Source organism: Dreissena polymorpha, chromosome 1 (assembly GCF_020536995.1).
Source record: "Dreissena polymorpha isolate Duluth1 chromosome 1, UMN_Dpol_1.0, whole genome shotgun sequence".
NCBI classification, from domain to species: Eukaryota; Metazoa; Mollusca; class Bivalvia; order Myida; family Dreissenidae; genus Dreissena; species Dreissena polymorpha.
The window spans coordinates 26883589-26906261 of NC_068355.1; the positions used below are offsets into that span (position 1 = coordinate 26883589).

The window sequence follows — 22673 nt, forward strand, 5'->3', positions numbered from 1 at the left end:
CAATTTATACAAGTTATAAAGGGTAAAAACCGGTGAAAAATGCCTGTCTCTGTATGGATGTCTTCTTCTTGATTATTACGTGATTAACCCCTCTGCCAAGGCTGACTGTTTTGATGCCTATTGTCAGCTTTTTCCTCGAACGGTATTCACACTGATTTTTCATATAACTAATCTTTTAAACAAGGTCTGTTTGTAAAACATGCATGCCCCCCATATGGGCTGTCAGTTGTAGTGGCAGCCATTGTGTGAATACGTTTTTTGTCACTGTGACCTTGACCTTTGACCTTGTGACCTCAAAATCAATAGGGGTCATCTGCGAGTCATGATCAATCTACCTGTGAAGTTTCATGATCCTATGCATATGCGTTCTTGAGTTATCATCCGAAAACCATTTTACTATTTCGGGTCACCGTGACCTTGACCTTGGACCTAGTGACCTCAAAATCAATAGGGGTCATCTGCGAGTCATGATCAATATACCCATGAAATTTCATGATCCTAGGCGTATGCATTCTTGAGTTATCATCCGGAAACCATTTTACTTTTTCTGGTCACCGTGACCTTGACCTTTGACTTAGTGACCTCAAAATCAATAGGGGTCATCTGCAAGTCATGATCAATCTACCCATGAAGTTTCATGATCCTAGGCGTATGCGTTCTTGAGTTATCATTCAAAAACCATTTTACTATTTCGGGTCACCGTGACCTTGACCTTTAACCTAGTGACCTCAAAATCAATACGGTTCATTTGCGAGTCATGATCAATGTACCTATGAAGTTTCATGATCCTAGGCCCAAGCGTTCTTGAGTTATCGTCTGACAACCACCTGGTGGACGGACCGACCGACAGACCGACAGACATGAGCAAAGCAATATACCCCCTCTTCTTCGTAGGGGGGCATAAAAAACATACTTATGATTCTGGCTTCTAAATGTTTATTGCAGGTAACAATGCCATACACAAGAATTACAACATGTACATGTATGCTCAATTCATACATTTAAAATTAAGACTGGATGATGGGACTGAGCCACAAATTCAGCCTTACAATATTCACTCCTGAAAATTCAGAATTACTTAAATTGATAAATACTGTTAAAGATGAAAATGACCAGAATATTTGGGCGAAGGGTTGAAATTCAGATGTTATGTTAAAATCACTTTGCTATGATAATTTACCTTGAACCACTCAAGTACATGTAGCTGACAAAGAGCAAGGCAATGGAGAGGCAGGTATATATATCCCACAGTGATTCTTTTGACTTTTAAATGGTGACCTTGACTTTGAGTTTAAGTGTTTGATAAATTTTTAACAGCAATCCCTCAATGGATATAAGAGATAAGAAGCATTTATAAACAAGATGCGTTTGTGAAACACAATGTCCCCCTATATGACGTTTGACCTTGTAGGATGACCTTGACCCTTCACCACTCAAAATGTGCAGCTCCATGAGATACACATGCATTTCAAATATAAAATTGCTAGCTTCAATATTGCAGAAGTGACATTATATGACCAATTTTGACCCATATATTTGACCTTGAAGGATGACCTTGACCTTGACCTTTCACCACTCAAAATGTGCAGCTCCATGAGATACACATGCATGCCAAATATCAAGTTGCTATCTTCAATATTGCAAAAGTATTCATAAAATAAGCGATTTGGGCCACATAAATTTGACCTCTGACCTTAAAGAATGACCTTGACCTTGACCTTTCACCTCTCAAAATGTGCAGCTCCATGAGATACACATGCATGCCAAATATCAAGTTGCTATCTTCAATATTGAAATACTGCAAAAGCGTACATTAGTGATTTTGACCCTTATATTTGACCTTTGACCTTGAAGGATGACCTTGACCTTGAGCTTCACCACTCAAAATGTGCAGCTCCATGAGATACATATGCATGCCAAATATCAAGTTGCTATCTTCAATATTGCAAAAGTTATTGCAAATGTTTAAGTTGGCGCAAACAGACAGACAGACAGACCAACCAACCAACAGACAGGGCAAAAACAATATGTCCCCCACTACTATAGTGGGGGACATAAAAATGAAATCTAAACTATTGACCTTCAAGTGTGATCCTGATCTTGAAATAGCCTGACTAACTCATGTTTTCTGTAAATCACCCACAAACACCTTAACAGTGTCATCAAGTTTCATGAAAACCATTGAAAGGGAAGATGAGATATTGAGTGGAAACAACAATACAGGCTCTAACTTTTGATCTAGCGTATGGGTTAGTTTAACTGACTTGTGTCTTTTGCACATTGTCACAATTACCACAACATTAAGGTCATGTGTCATGACAATCCCGGATTGGTCATAGAATATATGGAGAAAATGCACAAATAGAACCTCTAACTTTTGACCTTAAAGTTTGACCTCGACCTTGAGTCAGCATGATTGTCGCATACTTTATTCACCTCATCTAAATATTTATGTTAGCCTAGTTGTATAAAATCTTCCAAAGGGTATAGAAACTATTGGGCAAATACAAAAATAGAGGTTCGAAATTTAGACCTTTAAGTATGACATTAACCTATTCTGTGCCGACAAAACTGCCTCAAGCCTTATGCACATGATCTCAATGTTCTTAACATTTACGGAAAGTTTAATGAAAATCCTTTAGAGTGTATAGGAACGGATACAAGAGGGTCACGGACAGATTTAAGGAAGGACAGGCAGCTATAAATGATTATATAACGTCTTGGGAAATGTTCATTATTATTAAACATGAACTTCATTTTACGGTGATAAACTTTTTTAGAAAACGTGTTCATGATCAGATAAAAAACTGTTTGTGTTAAAGAGATGAAACCATCAGGTTCGGACATGTTGATGGAGTGACAGAGTAACCGACAGTTCAGAAACGATTATGCCTTCTACAAAGACCATACATATACACTAATTAATTTAATTTTGGTTGAGCATTGCATATGCTCTAAATTTAACATGAACCGATACTGAACAGTCGTTTATCTGTTAAGTGTCACATTATTAAAAGTTTATATCAGTAGGACTGTAAAATCTCACAACTAGTTACACTTTTACACAATTTAAACACAATCCTGAAAACTGCCTCTCTACAGTAAATCTGTAAGTATCTAAGGGCCCATTACTTCTCCCAAAATCAATACACAGGACAAAAACTTGAACTTGACCTGTAAGTCATGCACCAATAATAAGGTAAATATATAAAAGGGTTAATGAAACAAGCTCTTGAAACAGATGCCTGACAGACACACTGAAAGTTAGAAAGTTCAACTGCTCTATGCCATCCTACTAAGAGCATACAAATAAGAGAAGCACTGATGCCTTCACAGCTAAAGGTATATAAATGCTTGAAGACATATCCTTTATATCGAGTGATCCGCATTTTAAATAACGCGCTTAAAAACACCACGTGACTCACCTACATACCCGGATATTCAACCAGATTTTACCATTCTTCGATTTGGCGTTCTGTCGAGTGGTTCGTTCTCTGGACAGGTAGGTAAATACCTGTTGAAATTGGTTGTATCTATCGTTTTTATTGTTTAATACTGCCTTACTAAGGACGTAGTCCTAGTATTTAATTTGTTTGGCAATAATTAGAGCAAAAATATCTGACGAGCTTTGCTCGCGGAAAACACTGTCCGAAATTTCGGATGTGATGATTTTTTATTGCCATTTGTTCCCAGAAGGACATTAAAGTATGTAGTAATTAATAAAACGAAAGGCACGGCAGTTGTTTGCTCAAAGGTTTCTTATAATACATGTGTAATTTATTCAAAAAGTAAGTTAAAAGACTGACAGAAATATGTCGTCAGCTTCTATGAACACGTGCATCGGAAAACACTGTCCGAAATTTCGGATGTGATGAATTTTTTATTGTCATTTGTTCTCAGAAGGACATTAAGTTTGTAGTTATTAATAAAACGAAAGGCAAGGCAGTTGTTTGCTTAAAGGTTGCATATATATATGTGTAATTTATTCAAAAAGTAAGTTTAAAGACTGACAGAAATATGTCGTCAGCTTCTATGAGCATGTGCATCAATCCAATAATGAATTCCAATGTGTTTTCTTTTTCTAAATTGTCCAAGCAAGAAATTGACAATTTGAAATTTGCTTTTGGAGTAAATTCCGATGACGTAGTCACGGAAAATGATTACATTACCCACTATTATGGGCATAATTTATACAATTGACCAAACATCCATTTGAAAAAGGACCATAATGATAGTGACAATAATGTTCACTTATAGTAAAATAATATAATTATGATAAAAAGAATACTGGGCTGAGTTCTCAGCAGACGTGTTTGATGGTATTGACAATGATCCCACCTCAGAGGTTTTTGGGGATTTGCCTAATTTTAAGGGCACTTGAAAAGGAAGTTGCCATTCCCCAATATTTGGCTTATTTGATTAACACCGTTTGTTCTGTTCAGTGTGACACTGATTCAATTGTTTTTTTTAAATATAAACTACCAGAGAATTGTTTGTATCTGGGTGCACCTTTGATTAACAATGAAATTTGGAAAGTCCTAGGAAAAAGGGCAAGGTCACAAAATCAGGACATGGTGGAGATTTAGAATTTAGCGCCGTGGCAACAGGGATTGTGCCTATTTTTAAGTTGGCCAATATGGTAAAGACACAGATTGCTAATAGTCCTGAGGTTATTAATTTAGTTTCTTATATGACCATAATGTACTATATAATCTATCTTTTAGGCGCAGGTATATGATAAGACCAAATGTAAACAAAAAGTATTCAAATCTGTGTAATGTTAACACACCAGTTTCATCAATGCAGTTTGGTGATAATATTAGCACAGAAATTCTAAACTGTGACAATTGTGTTGCTTTGTGAATGATATGAGAATGCGAGCGTTCTATGCAAGACCCTTAGACGCTCTCTGGGTAGAAGTTTTTTCATCCTGCAACTTTCATTGGTGGATTTGAACCTCCTAATGCCATACATGCCATACGTCCCGATCTCGGCGGGACAGTCCCGCTTTTGGGCCCTTTGTCCCGCCGTCCCGCCATGAGACGATTTGTCCCGACATTCGTAAAAAACGATGTAAGGTGTATAGGTTCCCAATAAAATTCGCTATTCAAGCTCTGTTTCGCTAACACTTAACACCGCTAATCCCTTTATTGCCCTCCAATTAACAATCCGATTCTACTTATCGTGTGTACCAGTGTTGTTTATGACACCTTATCAGCGATTTATCGGCTAATTATTGATTTCATCAGGCATTCACACCATGGTGGTCTTCAAGATAGTGGTCGCTTATTGCTATCGATAGTTTTATTATAATGAAATAAATGTTGAAAATGTGTTTATTTTGTATTTGTTTGAAACGGTTTACAAAACAATTGTTTTGTAAAATTAACGCTACGTCATAAATGAGTCTTTTACATTCAATGTTTAGTTCCAATATAGCGGGATATTCCGAATGTGCAATATACCAAAATCGCAACAAACAGTCCAATAAGTGATACCCATCCTGTCTAGTGTAATTGTAATAAAAACAACGAGGTGCTATGCATGACAGTTTGACCCTACTCCAATTAAGCTAAAAACAACGAGGTGCTATGCTTGACAGTTTGACCCTACTCCAATTAAGCCGCGGAAATTGACAAGTAACAAACTGCGCATGGACACATGCTTAAAAAAACATCGCAACAAACAGTAAAAGAGTTACCCATCTTGTCTTGTGTTATTGTAATAAAAACAACGTGTTGTTATTCATGACAGTTTGACACTACCCCAATACAGCGCCTGACAATTCACAATTCAGTTTAATCTGTGTATATAGGAAGAAAACAAAATACGGAAATGTGTACGGCCGCGCATTCCGTGTGTAACTGATGTACCTGTTCGGTAGATAGTGTACTGTAACCCGTACTTTCAGTCAACTGGATAGCCTCCCCTGCGTTAATGTTTGCCATTGAAATTAATATAATGAGTATTGTTGTCGTAATGTTCTAGATTTTGTACTCTTAAACAGATGAATATTATCTTCGTTGTTTGCTATTGTCTAATTTAATAAAACTGTTATTGTTATGTTTAAGATTTCATGCTTCATATCAGATGTTTTATGTCTTGAATAAAAGTATCAAGAGTTTTTGTTAGTACTATACTGACTATAGTAAACGTGGAATGATAGATCGTTTTAGGTGTCCTGCTTTTTGGTTAAATGTCCCGACAATTTTTTATGGAATGTCCCGCTTTGGACCTAAAAAATTATGGCATGTATGCCTTATGCAATTAGGTTCACCATACCCTCAAAGGGGTTCATATATAGGGGCAACTCGATCATGCGGTGCCTTTAGATAAGTAGACTATTCGGTTCTAGGATAAGTGCCCCCCCGGAGAACTGCCCCCCCAAAGATTTTTCACTGGGCGGAGAACTGCCCCCTCACTTTTTTTTATAGGGCGGAGAACTGCCCCCCTGCTGATTAATAAGGGGCGGAGAACTGCCCCCCTGTCAGAATTGATGACCCGGAGAAGTGCCCCCTAATTAAAGAAATTTCGCAGCGATATATAAAGCGAGTATTATAATGACAATAACGCCAGTAACTTTCTTGCTATTATGTATGGAAATTTAGTGAAATTTCAAAAGTAATATAAAGTTGTACAAGTAATAAAAGTTATAAAACGGCAAAAATACCTGCCTCGGCCTGGACGTCGCCATCTTGATAATCACGTGATTTTCGTCAATGTGAACAAAGAAAAACAAATAACAATTTGCTAATAAAAAGTTTTCGCGGCAGAATTATTTGATATTTTCCCCGTAATATTTAAACAAATAACAATTTGCTATTAAAAAGTTTTCGCGGCAGAATTATTTGATATTTTCCCCGTAATAAAAACAAAAAATTAGCATGCAATTTAATCCATCCTTATGCAAGCTGAAAACAATAATTTATTTGTTTGTTTTCGCCAATTACGGATTTGGACGGTTCAATATAATAAACCCGTATGCGGCTTTATTCAAAGCTAACAAGTTCTTAACAATTAAGGTCGGTCCGGTCTACCAATTAAAAGATTAAAAGATCGCTAACGGTAACAAGTTCTCTGTCTGCCTAATTAGCTGCTAATTAAAGCAACTGTTACCGATTTTGTTTGATTGGCATGTCGACATGATCTGCTCAAAATGCAAACTGTTGCCGTAATATGTATAAAATGCAACGTAGACGGCGTCTGAAGACTTTGTGCGAGCAGGTGGCGAGTGGTGAGAAGAGTGTGAGTCAGTTTTTGAACGTTGTCGGCGGACTTGTGCGATTGAAGTAGTGTTTGAGTGTATTGTTTATGTAAGAATGCATATATGTTTGAACGTATGTATGATTGTAACTGTGAATGTATATATGTATGTATGTATGTATGAATGTATGTGTGTATGTATGAATGTATGTTTTGAACGTTTATGTAAGCATGTATATATTTTTTAATGTATGTCTGAATGTATGTATGCATGATTGTAACTGTGAATGTATGTATGCATGTAATGTGTGTATTTATGTATGTATGTATGAATGTATGTTTTGAACGTTTATGTAAGCATGTATATATTTTTTAAATGTATGTCTGAATGTATGTATGTATGATTGTAACTGTGAATGTATGTCTGCATGTAATGTGTGTATTTATGTATGTTATTTTGTATGTCACATGAACATGAATTAACTAAACAACATAAATAAATTGCTTATAAATTCAACTTAACTTCACGTTTTTCTTCAAGTCGGCTAAATTATTGCCTTTGCCTTGCCTATTAATTTACTTTTTTATATGTCAATTTACGTTTTTTTCCATGGGTCAGTACTATCTTTATACTGTGAATTAATTCCGATGTAACTTTTCCTCCATAAGTACCGAGTTGCACGTCTATATTTAGTTGCAACACATTGCCAATATTAACACGCACGCGTTTCCTGTGTGGATCTCGACTATGTTTCGCGCTCTTATTAAAACACGACTTTTACAAGGCATTCATGTATAGTGAGTGGTGCAGATGCGTACCAAGGGCATTAAACAGTATTATCATATGCCTCTAGACAATTTGTGTTATTCAGTTCGATAAATGGTAATATACTTGCAATGAAATTAAATTGTTACCGGATAAAATGTGTACGGCGATAACGTAAAATTACCCGTAAGTATTGTTTTCACTACGTAACTAATAACTAATATGACACCGGGGGGGCAGTTCTCCGCCCCTACAGATTTGATGGGGGGGCAGATATCCGCCTACTAAATTCTGACAGGGGGGCAGTTCTCCGCCCCTACCGATTTGATGGGGGGGCACCTCTCCGCCACCTTTAAAATAAGGGGGCAGTTCTCCGGGGGGCAGTTCTCCGGGGGGGCGCTTCTCCGGATACCGACTATTCTCAATGCTACTGTTACTATGGCTGACCAGTCAATAAACTTTTATAGTGCCTAAAGCAAATGAGAATTATAGACCAGTAATTAATTTGAAATATCTAATGAATTAATTGTTTATAAGCACTGTAAATAAGAAATGTTATAAATGATTTTGGATCTCATTCAGAAGAATGATTATTTTAGAGTATAGATCTGCAGGATACATATACTTTAAGTACCTTGGAATGAACATGATCAAATAATTTATTTTCGGATTGAATGGAACTCTATAAGTTTGTTTGCCTGACGCCTAGTTTAGCGCCAGCTCCAAAATTGTTAACATAAAATTTACAGCCAATACATGCTTGGTTTAGATTTATGGAAATCATGTGTTTATATTATATCTAGATGTTTCAATTAATATGCATCAAATTAAAGAGACCTGTTTACAAAATTCAAACCGGATTCTAGACATATTGAAATTTTTAGGATTAATTATAAATAATTAAATATCTGTATTACAGCCTTCGCAGATAATAGTGATTAGTAATCATTTTGGTTTTGTCATTGATACCGTCTGGTTTATGGTGTTTAAACAGAGGGCATAGCACAGAGGATTGTGACTGATAATGAAACTGTATTGCATACAAGGCATGTGAGAGTACGAGAAATTGCTTCCTTCACAGGCAGATACCATGTAGTTAATGCATTTTTTGCTATTCTAGAGGCGCCTTTGTATTATAGAAGCTTAGAGCGCGATAAGTTTAGAGGTCATGGGGATATTAATGACTTTGATAAAGGTACATATTTGAGTAATGGAAGTAAGGAGGAGTTAAAACTGTGATATTCATATTAAGATACAAAGTGTTAATGTTACTTCTGTGTCTTATATTACAGATATGGGAGCAATGAATTAAGGTCCTATGGATTGCTTGGTATAAGGCATTTGGATTTGGTGTTTTAATATACACAAATATTTTTTATTTCAGCAATTCATATTCCAGGAAATACTAATATTTAAGCAGATTTTTATTCTAAAAAGTTTTTCAAACTCCACATAGTGAATATTAAATCTGACATTTTTCTAGAAGTTGAAGACACCTGTTTTAGACAGATACAGACCTTTTTGCGTCTAGGCTTAATACATAGATACATTTGTTTAATGGTTCCCAGAACTAGGGTCTTATGGTGTTGATGTATTTTATATGTCATGTAGTGGTATGTAGCCTTATATTTTCAACCTTTTAATCTGATTGGCAAAATATGCAATATGATTATTTCTAATGAAGTAGAACAGGCATTTTTAGTTTGTCCTGTTTGGAAAAGTTGATCACGGTATCAATTGGTATTGTCTAATATAATCATGGTATCCAATGGTATTGTCTAATATAATCATGGTATCCATTGGTATTGTCTAATATAATTTCTTTGCCAGTCAGGTTACTGAGACATCTGGACCTATTGTTTCATCCGCACAGCAGCATGGTGCATCCTCTCAGTCATTCATTGAAGATGGTCGTGGTGACTATATCCGGCAATCATTGTCGAGTTGGGGAGTTTCACAAAGAACTGCAGAAATTGCCCTGTCAGCCTATATACCATGGACAAGGAATCAATATCGTTTGACCTGGAAAAAGTGGTATTTATGGTGTGGTTTAATGGTTTTACAGTCCCTTTCAAATAACTGAAGGTGTAGTGGTGTATGACCTCCATGAGGATTAGAAATCCTATTTAGTGTTAAATACTCATTATGCAATGCTATTGTAGAAATTGCAATTTTATGGTTACATTTGGTGTTCCAATATATATTTTATAACTAAATTTATGTAGGAATATTTAATATTTGTCCAGTTCTTCCTAGATATATATATTCACATGGAGTGTGAGTACTGTTCTCAAGTTTTATGGTCTTTGTATCCATTAAATAAACTGACTATGAAAATGATGACACTTTAGGTGTCTGCTTTAATAGCATTATCCTGCGTCCCAGGGCTTAGACTTTAGTGTTACTTAACACACTTAGGCTATATGAAGACAAGTAATAATAATGTGTGTTTTGTGTTTCCTAATCATCTCATAATCACTAATAAGCATAATAATTATCTGTTAGTTTTAGAAAATTTCATTATGAGAAATTGTATGTTATGCATACCGTGTTGTTTTATGTAAAATGTCCTGAAGCCTTTAGAAATGTATATTATTTGTTAGTGTTTTATGTAACCTATAAGACAGTTACCACTTGTACTGCGGCTAGATGGCTAAGGAAAGTCTTACTACTTCTGGTATAGACATTGGTATTTTTAAGGCTTGTGTGTTTACATCTGCAGCTACTTCTGCAGCATATAATAAAGGATGATCCTTCGTGGGCATTTTTCAAAACTCCAGACTGGAAATTTGACAAGAATTTTTATAACTGGAGTACAGAAATCAGTGTCAATTAATGACGCTGTGTTAGGTAGTTAATAATTATTATTTTAAACTAGTAATGAAATGTGTTGATGAAGATAGCATATCCAAAAATGTTGTGTTGATTTGTTTTAACAGGGTTGAATCTCCTGTGAAAATGTCTGTAGTGTTACATCCATAAATGATTGATAATGATAGTTATGATGGAAGTCTTTAGTTAAAGATACTCACCGTTGTTATTGTTTGTGTTCGGTTTTGTTGCTAGATTTAAAGATGCTAAGTATACATGTGAAAGCCGGAGGCTTTACGGAAAATAATGATCCATCATCCAAGCTTTAGTGAAGGATGATGGGCATTATTTGAGTAAAGCCGGAGGCTGAGCATGTATACTCCCACCCTTCTTTATGAAATTATATTATGTATTCTGAGAATATAATTTAATATATGGCTTTTCGGTTGATTGAAGTTTGATCAACTCTTTTCCCTTCCCTTTGTGCTTGTGTACGATTTTGAAGCAACAAAACAGTTTTAAAGAATGGTAAAATCTGGTTGAATATCCGGGTATGTAGGTGAGTCAAGTGGTGTTTTTAAGCGCGTTATTTAAAATGCGGATCACTCGATATCGTCATCCCGATATGCTAAGTATACATGCTCAGCCTCCGGCTTTACTCAAATAATGCCCATCATCCTTCACTAAAGCTTGGATGATGGATCATTATATGGCATCTGTTTGTAGGACACACCTTAGATTTAAAGTTTCACTTCTAGTGTTGAAATTGTGTGCATTAGGATATAAAAGAAATATAGTGCCATCGTTTCTCGCAAACATATGGGCTTTGATTTAAACAATAATCAAATCCAATTACAACCCAAAAGCTGTATCGAAAACATTGACTTCACTAAGGTACAATAGTAATGATTAGCGCTAATTGTTTACAACTGTATTATCCGTTTTGTGTTTTTCAGGTGTTGCAGGCAAACGGCGGATCTGGATCAAATACAATAACGCTTTATGATCAACAACTGACTGATATAGATTCTGCATTTTAATTACAATGAAATAAAAAACGTACTTATGTGTTTTTGATTGTTTGAATTTACCTACATTTACTATAATCTAATGTTTGTGTATCAATTCAAATGTGTTTAATTAATTGACATTATTGTCTGATATACATGTAGTTAAACTGTCTGTCATAAATTGCCAGAATTAAAACTAGAGCTTTGTCACAGACCTGACGTATACCACCACATGCCGAATTGACACAGACTAATTTGCATGCTGTCTTCACAAAACAAGAGAATCTAATTTATGGCGATTTTTAAGAATTATTATGCCATTATTATTTATGGACATTTTGACCTTTGAACTCTTGAAGTCTTGAATTCGTTCGCATGACAGGCTGTCCAATGACTGTGAACAGAATTAATTTAATGAGTCATTTAAAATCTCACAATGAAATACATAGTTATGGCCCGGACAAGCTCATTTATGGCCATTTTTCACTTTAGAACTCCAAGCAGAGCTCCAGATAAAAATTTGGTTAAATTCTTATTTACTCCCTATTTTAAAAATCAATTCTTATTTTACGCCCTATTTATAAAAGTAATGATTCTTCAAAAATATATTACCAAATAATTGTGTATTCATGGTTTTTGACACATCAATAATTTAAAATTTTGGTTTATAGTCTTGGAAAAGCCTGGCTTTCCTTTTGTTTTTTAACTGCTTTAGATTCAGTCATTTACGCAAGATCTTATACATTCATCAATTATTGACGAAAGCATGCTTTGGGTATTTGGTTCATGAGAATCATTTTGACATTCGACTGACTGTTCTTAGGTGTGGCTCTTTTCCTCACAGCAAACGCTTGAGTGACGTTGACTTTAAGTTTTTATTGAGCGCCTTAACAAGTCAAAATTGGGATGAAATGTTTACCGTATATAATTTGCTACTGGAACTTTTACGCATGTTCGAAAATTTCAAATTCGTGTTATATTTTTTCAACGCGTAACTTTGCGCAAAGATTTTAAATCTAAATCGTTTCTTAAGAAAATAAATTCGTTTTTACGCCTTTACGCATGTTATCTGGAGCACTGACTCCAAGTGTGACCTTGACCTTGGAGATATTGACATAATTCTTTTGCATGACACATTATCCAATGATTGCGAACAAATGTACCAAGAAATTTTAAAATCTCACAATGAATGACATAGTAAGGCCAGGACAAGATCATTTATGGCCATTTTTGACCTTTGAACTCACAGTGTGACGTTGACCTTGGAGATATCGATGTAATTCTTTTGCCCAACACACCGTCCAATGATGGTGAACAAATGTGTCAAATGATTTTAAAATCTCACAATGAATGACATAGTTATGGCCCGGACAAGCTGATTTATGGCCATTTTTGACCTTTGAACTCAATTGTAACCTTGACCTTGGAGAAATCGACATAATACTTTCGCGCGACACACTGGTCAATGATGGTGGACAAATGTGTCAAATGATTTTAAAATCTCAAAATGTAAAACATAGGTATGGACTGGACAAGCTCATTTATGGCCATTTTTGACCTTTGAACTTAAAGTTTGACCTTGACCTTGGAGATATCAACGTAAAATTCTTTCACGCGACACACCGTCCAATGATGGTGAACAAATGTGCCAAATGTTTTTACAATTTCACAATGAACGACACAAGTTATTGCCCGGACAAGATCATTTATGGCCATTTTTGATCTTTGAACTCAAAGTGCGACCTTGACCTTGGAGATATCGAAGTAATTCTTTCGCGCGACAAACTTTCCAAAGATGGTGAATTTGCCAGTGATTTTAAAATCTCACAATAAATGATAAAGTTATGGCCCAGACAAGCATTTGACCTTTGAACTCCAAGTGTGACCTTGACCTTGAAGATATCGACATACTTTTTTCACAAAACACACCGTCCCATGATGGTGAAAAAATGTACCAAGTTATTTTTAATCTAATCATAAATGACATAGTTATGGTCTGGACAAACTTTTGGTTAAAAACACACTAAGTGACCCCGTGATCTAGTGTTTGACCCGGCATGACCCATATTCAAACTTGACATAAACATCATCACGATACAACTTGTGACCAAGTTTGTTGAAGATCGGATGAAATTTCGGGACAGACCGACCGACAAAGTGATTCCTATATGCCCCCATTACTAATGGTAATGGGGGTATAAAAATGATGTATTATATTTGATTATATGATATATATTTATCTTAGAAAAATGGTATTTAAACAGTTATTCAGTCCCACCAATCAGCTTAATTCATTACAATGAACTTGTTATGGGCATACAGTAATAAGGGCCAGTTACTACAGGGACCTATAACAAAAAAAACTCATTCACCTGATAATAAAATACTTGTTAAATTACATGTGCTAAACATGGTCTACCTCATGCAAGTTAATCTCACGGGTTTTTCCATTTTTCCCACCGCAATGTATCGCGGATATGTACTAAAAAAAAATCAGGTATTGACTGACACAATTTTGTTTAATTTTTTTTTATCATAAATTAATAAATTAAAGTGCTGATGCAATAGTCATTTTTCTTCAACACACAATTTCGAGCTGACGAAAATAAATGGTTTTACAGTTTTTGTAAAATAAACAACATAATTTTTTTTTATAACATATATAACTTCAAAATAGTAACAAGAGTTCCGCGGTCGGAGATGACCGCATTGAAGCCGGATTTTTGATTTAAATGACAGGAAAGTACCTTTCGTGTTTTTGTCAATGCAATACTTAAATTACTGAAATATTGTTCAAAGGTCAAAATGAAATGTAAGTACTTTTCAAGGCATGAGCAAACCATCTACTAGTTCTGGCCAACCTTCATATCAAGTTTGAAGACTCTAGGTCTAAGCATACCAAAGTATTAACAACTTTAACATATTTACATCCAAGGTCACAGTGACCTCGACCTTCAAATGAATGACCTTGAAATGACCAGTGGTCATCTAAGTGTGCTTGCAAACCTTTACGTCAAGTTTGAGATTCTAGGTCCAAGCATACCAAAGTTACAACAATTTTAACATTTTAACATTTAAGTTCACAGTGACCTTGACCTTCAAATGAATGACATTGAAATGAATGACCTTGAAATGACCAGTGGTCATCTAAGTGTGCTTGCAAACCTTTACGTCAAGTTTGAGATTCTAGGTCCAAGCATACCAAAGTTATAACAATTTTAACATTTTAACATTGAAGGTCACAGTGACCTTGACCTTCAAATGAATGACATTGAAATGAGCAGTGGTGATCTTCTAGTACTGGCCAACCTTTATGTCAAGTTTGAAGACTCTAGGTACAAGCATACCGAAGTTATAACATGGAATAAGAACTTTAACATTTTTACCTACCAAAGTTATAAGAACTTTAACATTTTTACATTCAAGGTCACAGTGACCTTGACCTTAGAATGAATGACCTTGAAATGACCAGTGGTCATCTAAGTGTGCTTGCAAACCTTCATGTCAAGTTTGAAGACTCTATGTCCAAGCATACCAAAGTTATAACAATTTTAACATTTTAACATTTAAGGTCACAGTGACCTTGACCTTCAAATGAATGACATTGAAATGACCAGTGGTCATCTTCTAGTACTGGCCAATCTTTATTTCAAGTTTGAAGACTCTAGGTACAAGCATACCAAAGTTATAACATGAAATAAGAACTTTAACATTTTTACATTCAAGGTCACAGTGACCTTGACCTTCAAATGAATGACCTTGAAATGTCCAGTGGTTACTTACTAGTTCTGGCCAACCTTCATGTCAAGTTTCAAGACTCTAGGTCCAAGCATACCAAAGTTATAACAACTTTAACATTTTTACATTCAAGGTCACAGTGACCTTGACCTTCAAATGAATGACCTTGAAATGTCCAGTGGTTACTTACTAGTTCTGGCCAACCTTCATGTCAAGTTTCAAGACTCTAGGTCCAAGCATACCAAAGTTATAACAACTTTAACATTTTTATATTGAAGGTCACAGTGACCTTCACCTTCAAATGAATGACCTTGAAATGACCAGTGGTCATCTGTTAATCCTGGCCAACCTTCATGTCAAGTTTGAAGACTCTAGGTCCAAGCATACCAAAGTTATACCATGAAATAAGAACTTAAACATTTTTACATTCAAGGTCACAGTGACCTTGACCTTCAAATGAATGACCTTGAAATGACCAGTGGTTACTAACTAGTTATGGCCAACCTTCATGTCAAGTTTCAAGACTCTAGGTCCAAGCATACCAAAGTTATAACAACTTTAACATTTTTTATATTGAAGGTCACAGTGACCTTGACCTTCAAATGAATGACCTTGAAATGACCAGTGGTCATCTGTTAATCCTGGCCAACCTTCATGTCAAGTTTGAAGACTCTAGGTCCAAGCATACCAAAGTTATACCATGAAATAAGAACTTTAACATTTTCGAGCACGCCGCCACCCCGCCCGCCCGCCCGCCCGACAACATCAATCTATAAGCCGAGATTTTTTCGAAAAAAATCCGGCTAATAAAACTTAGTGAAATAAGTATATTAAGCCAGTAATTCTCATAACAACTTAGACATGTGCTAGAACTAGGGGCTAGCTCTGTGAAAAGTGTCCTTTTTATGGCAAACCGTCAATTGGGAATTTAAGCCTGTAAAATTATGTTAAAATATAGACATTTTGAGATTATGAATAAGACTTAATTATCAGCCCCAATTTTTAAAATAAATAAACCTGTAAGGTCTCACCTGAGGGTCAAGAAGGTGAGATGCCATGCTGGCCTCGCTGTGATTGCTAAGGGCTGAGTTTGAGTTCTACCTAATGTTGGGTTGGAGTCAAAAGGCATACTGGACCACACAACAAAACTTCTGTCATTTTTCAACGCTTTATCAAGTGTCTATTCAATGCGAGGCTGTTTTGTCTTGGAGTGTGAAGTGCTCGTAACAAACCATGATCGGTACACCTTAGGCACCGTGTTAATGTTGTTGGGAAGAATTTGCGCCTGAACCACACCTGATGTATTCATCGTGCTATGAGTGTTCATAACAAAGTTTTTTTTGTCAGCAATTGCGTAAAAAGCACGTTCACTTTGAACATTTTGGATGCATAAGTGGAAAATTCAGGATGGTCCATAATGCTACTACTATTGAAATCAGAAGTAGACCCCGTGGAAAGCTTATGCTTCGATCTATAACTCTTTAACTGTTTCTAGATTTTCTACCATTATTCGATGTTGCTCTGTTAGTCCAACAAAGCATGGAACAAGTTATCCAACTTTTAATTCTTCATACTATTCGTTGTGAAGTCCACAATCAGTGACTGTTGGTATTACCATAACTACTGCTATAACTCCGCGTGTCTGAAATACTTGACCCACCTCCGGCACTGGAGCTTAACTAACTACTCAGGCACGAGTGTGGATCAATCAACACAGACATTGCAGTTGTTGAGAACAGCTTGAGAAAACTCAACATGCTCAGATATTCCAACAGACCGGTATTGTTCAATGAAGCTTTGAAGCAGGAGGTCAAAGGGGAGGAGCTAGGGATCAGGAGAGGGGAAGGGTTTTCCTGTACTGAGGCTCCTGGGGGTCCGACTGGTGCCGTTGCCACGTCAACTCGATAACATTGCTCATGCTCACCTGAAAACAACAGCACCATGGGTGATGTGAAACAGTTACGAAAGTGTTTATACAACAATCTATAACAAACTAAGCCTCTTGATTGGATGTGAAGGTTTTCAACAGAAACATTTCATTCTCATTAATTTTTGATCAGGCATTTCATTGGTTCCTTGTAAAAAAAAACATGAAATTTAATTCAATCAAACCATTTCGTATTAAATCATTTAAAGTTTTGGTCAATGTTATATTAACATGTAAATTTATAATAACGATTTTTTTCTCAACTTGCAGAGATGTAATTTCATAAAGCTCATTAATATTCATAATTATCATCTCAGATAAGCATGTCAAGTCCACATAAGCTTATCAGGTAAGACACTGACTTTACTGAATTTTTATAAAAAAGAGACTTCCTTTCAAAAAAAAATACCTTTAAAGAGGAAAGTGTTGCCCCTGATTAGTTTGTGCATACTACACGTGCTAATCTGGGATAACAATTTAAGCACATGAATTAATCCCCATTTTCCAAAAGTGCAGCTCATTTATCTTTTAAGCCATTTCTTTCCTACATAACAATAAATAAAACAAGAGTGCCAAACTGTCACAAGATACGCCCGTTCGAAGGTTTTGGACACCATGCTCAATGCTTGAAATGCACTAAGTGACCTCAAGACCTAGTTATTGACTTGGCATGACCCATATTTGAACTTGACCTAGATATCATTTAGATGTAACATCTGACTAAATTTGGTGAAGATCAGATGAAAACTACTTCAATTAGAGAGCGGACACCATGCTAAATGCTTTAAATGCACCATGTGACCTCGTTTTTGACCGGGCATGACCCATATTCGAACTTGACCTACATATCATCTAGACACAACTTGTAACCAAATTAGGTGAAGATCAGATGAAAACTACTTCAATTAGAGAGCGGACACCATGCTAAATGCTTGAAATGCACTAAGTAACCTCGTGACCTAGTTTTTGACCCGGCATGACCCATATTTAAACCTGACCTACATATCATATAGACACAACTTTTGACCAAATTTGGTGAAGATCGGGTGAAAACTACTTCATTTAGAGAGCGGACACCATGAAATCCTTGAAATGCACTAAGTGACCCCATGACCTAGTTTTTGACCCGGCATGACCCATATTCCAACTTGGCCTAGATATTGTCTAGACTCAACTTCTGAGCAAGTTTGGTGAAGATCGGATGAAAACTATTTGAATTAGAGTCCGGACAAAGTGGCGCCGTTGAAAATGCACTAATTGACCCTATGACCTAGTTTTTGACCCGGCATGACCCATATTCGAACTTGGCCTATATATCAACTAGATGCAACTGCTGACCAAGTTTGGTGAAGATCGGATGAATACAATTTGAAATAGAGTCCGGACAAAGTGGCCCCTTTGAAAATGCACTTATTGACCCTATGACCTAGTTTTTGACCCGGCATGACCCATATTCGAACTTGGCCTAGATATCAACTAGATGCAACTGCTGACCAAGTTTGGTGAAGATCGGATGAATACAATTTGAATTAGAGTCCGGACAAAGTGATGCCTTCCGCCCGCCGCCCGCCGCCCGCCCGCCGCCAAGGGGTTTCACATAATACGTCCCGTATTTTATACGGGCGTATAAAAATCAATTTGTTAACAATTTAATAATTTAAATGGTACTCATTCTATCACAATCACTTTACTTTTGAAATGTCTTCACAGATGTTTTACTGTCAGCATATGATTCAGTAATTGGCAGGCAACAATTTAAAATTATTGTCTTCCTGAAGTTTCAACAACACACACAACATTTTTAACATACCTTTACAGATCTTTGACTGTTAAAATCTGCTTAAAAATTTAAAATAGACACAAATTCAAAAGTAAATCAACATAAAACAAAAGGTGTATACATAATTGGACAGCAAATACAGTGCAACAATTAACTTACTGCTGATCTTAAGTTCTCTCCCTTGATATTTTATGCGCAATAAATTGCGCAATAAATTTAACAGCAACTAAATGGCAACAACGCACTACAGGAGCAGATTTTAAATTCTCTCCTTTGTAAATGTAAGCTAAATTAATTAAAAAACAACAAAAGGGCAACAGCTCACTGCTGGCGAAGATCTGCAGTTCTCTTCATTGTTAGTGTCAGGAAAATTAAATAAACAGCAACTAAATGGTCACAACTCCCTGAGCATGGTTTAGGTATACAGTTCTCTCCTTTGTTAGCTAAATTAAATAAACAACAACAAAAGGGCAACAACTCATGTCCATTCCAGACAGGAAACTATTTCAAAAAAGGTGCTGACTGATACAACAAATTGGGTCGCCCAATGGCAATCAAATATCTGCTAAGAGCAAGGCTTTAATCGCCTATTCAATGGAATTCTGCACCCCAGATACTGTAAAATCATTTATATTCGTTGGCATAATTTTTTTTTAAATTACTTTTTAATGGACATGTACATATGTGGATGTCTGATTCTGGATAAACAAGGGCTGTTTGTAAAACATGCATGCCCCCCCATATGGGCTGTCCATTGTACTGGCAGCCATTGTGTGAATACGACTTTTGTAACTGTGACCTTGACCTTTGACCTAGTGACCTGAAATTCAATAGGGGTCATCTGCAAGTCACGATCAATGTACCTATGAAGTGTCATGATCCTAGGCAAAAGCGTTCTTGAGTTATCATCCGAAAATCATTTTACTATTTCAGGTCACCGTGACCTTGACCTTTGACCTTGTGACCTCAAAATCAATAGGGGTCATCTGCGAGTCATGATCAATCTACCTATGAAGTTGCATGATCCAAGGCATATGCGTTCTTGAGTTATCATCCGAAAATCATTTTACTATTTCTGGTCACCGTGACCTTGACCTTTGACCTAGTGACCTCAAAATCAATAGGGGTCATCTGCGAGTCTTGATCAATCTACCCATGAAGTTTCATGATCCTAGGCGTATGCGTTCTTGAGTTATCATCCGGAAACCATTTTACTATTTCGGGTCACTGTGACCTTGACCTTTGACCTAGTGACCTCAAAATCAATAGGGGTCATCAGCAAGTCATGTTCAATGTACCTATGAAGTTTCATGATCCTAGGTCCAAGCGTTCTTGAGTTATCGTCTGACAACCACCTGGTGGACGGACCGACCGACCGACCTACCGACCGACCGACATGAGCAAAGCAATATCTTTCGAGGGTCATTTTCCTGTGTTTGAATAAAATTCATGGATCAGTAAACCCACAAATTCTATATTAATTAATGTCCCAAAAATAATGATTTTACATATGTCACATTGTTAAGAAAAGTGTTTGTAATGCTTAATTTTTATATTTTTTTATATTTTGATATATGACCAATAATTTCATTATTTTTCTAAGTGTATACTTTCGTTTTAATAATTTGTAAAAATAACCTACTGAATATATTATAATTTTTTGAAAATTGTAATTATGATAATCTGTGAACAAGTTCCAACACATGAATTAGGTTCTCTTCATACATTTTTGACTGTATTATTTCATTTTGTTCTTTCTTTATTTATTTAAATAAATAAACATTTCATTATCTAATTAAAAAACATTGAATACCTTTTAACGGCAATTTATAAATATATTGAGATTTTACATGAAATTTTATATCTGTAAATTATATCATACATTTCTAAACTTAGTATAGCTTAACAATTATTTTTAATTTGCATGTAGATGCGTGTCATTGTCTCATTAACCACTTTTTAATCATCTTGTTTTTAATACAATATTTGTTCTCATCGGAATTTTAAATACCACTCTACAATAGACTGGAAGCAGACTTAACTTAGGAAATGTTCTGGGAAAATTGTTTTTAATGCAAGTGCATATTGTGTCATCACACACTAGCCTGTGCAGTCTCATTGGCACACCTGAGACGATACTTTACCCTTAGGCTTGACTTTTGTTTTCAATAAATTTCCTTTGAAACATACATTCCTCAAAAGTGGAAAGTATCGTCCCTGATTAGTCTGTGTTCTTACCGCACAGGCTAATGAGGATGGCACTTTAAATGCATTAAGCCCCATTTTCCCAGATCGATGCTCACCTTGTATCACATTGTAAAACTATGTTACAGACTGCAGGCGGACTTACTTTGAACCTCATTCTTATATAACAGGTCTGTATAAATGTTGCATTTAGTGTCGTCCTAGATAAGCCTGTACAGCAACACAGGCTAATCAAGGACAACACTTTCCGCCTAGACTGAATTTTATTTTAGAAGAGACTTCCTTTGCACAGGCTTATGTGGGAAAACACTTGATACAAATACATTCCATCCTGTTTTTCAAAGCGAGGCACATATGTTTGTTGAAAAACACTCAATAACAGACTGGAAGCAGACTGAAGGCGAGTAGAATATTGCTGGGTTTCTTACAGTGAGTAAAATGTTGCTGGGTTTCTACCTTGTTCTGGTCCATCTCAACTGACTTTGACGACTGAGTTGATGGGACGGCCTCTTGTATTTGGTCAAGCACCTGACGAGTACAAGGGACAGTGATAAGGCTCAAAGGCTAATGAAATGTAAAAAACACTTGAGTTGTTGTTAAAACAGTGATTGTTCACTCTAACTCAAAAGCAAATTTTGGTAAAAATTGGATTAAAAATTGTTGCAGAGTGAAACTTGGTAGCAATTAGTGACAAGAGATAAATCTCTTATTTAGTTTATGACCTTAATTTTCTAGGTAGGAAATCATTTGACCTTACATTGTTGCAGTTGCATGCATATAAAAACTGACTGTTTTTTACTGTTTTAGGAAAAAGGGCGGGCCCTTCCAATTGGGAAAAATTGATTTTTTTTTCCCAAAAATTGGGACATTGGTGTTGCTGGTTTTTTGCTTAGAAATACTATACACTTGAGAATAAGGGTGTTCAATATTATATTAACTAAGGCTCAAGTTAGAGAGGTGGATAGGGAGACAAACTTGATATTGTGATAAATTTCTTTTTCTTTGAGTGGCATTTTACACATCTAACAGTATATGCTATGTTTATAGGTGTCTATCGCAATCGTTGTTTATTTTTGGTGTTTCACTTCATATACACTTAGATTTGTTAATGCAGCATCAAAATACTAAAACAATATCCCAGAAAGATAAAAATAATGCATTTTATTAACAACCGTATTTTTGTTTGACAACTGACGACAGAAATGATTCGTTTTCCTGCAACGATATAATTAT

General features: G+C 35.9%; 1 protein-coding gene and 1 long non-coding RNA gene across 4 annotated transcripts in view; one reads left to right on the forward strand and one right to left on the reverse strand.

The window, feature by feature from the left end:
• The window catches only part of LOC127864934 (uncharacterized), a 66833-nt gene that overhangs the window by 10310 nt on the left and 33850 nt on the right, over positions 1 to 22673 (reverse strand). Inside the window, exons 5-6 of one of the 3 annotated variants that reach the window (XM_052404823.1) lie at positions 21897 to 21968; positions 16560 to 17452 (exon numbers count right to left, since the gene is read on the reverse strand). The gene's annotated coding sequence lies outside the window, so the exon portion shown is untranslated. Of the gene's footprint in view, positions 1 to 16559; positions 17453 to 21868; positions 21969 to 22673 lie in introns of all 3 variants that reach the window. The other 2 variants (XM_052404824.1, XM_052404825.1) reach the window with 2 other exon arrangements.
• LOC127864998 (uncharacterized) lies at positions 3473 to 12048 on the forward strand. The gene is made up of 3 exons (XR_008042438.1): positions 3473 to 3502; positions 9800 to 10003; positions 11737 to 12048. It is a non-coding gene; the product is annotated as an uncharacterized LOC127864998 (long non-coding RNA).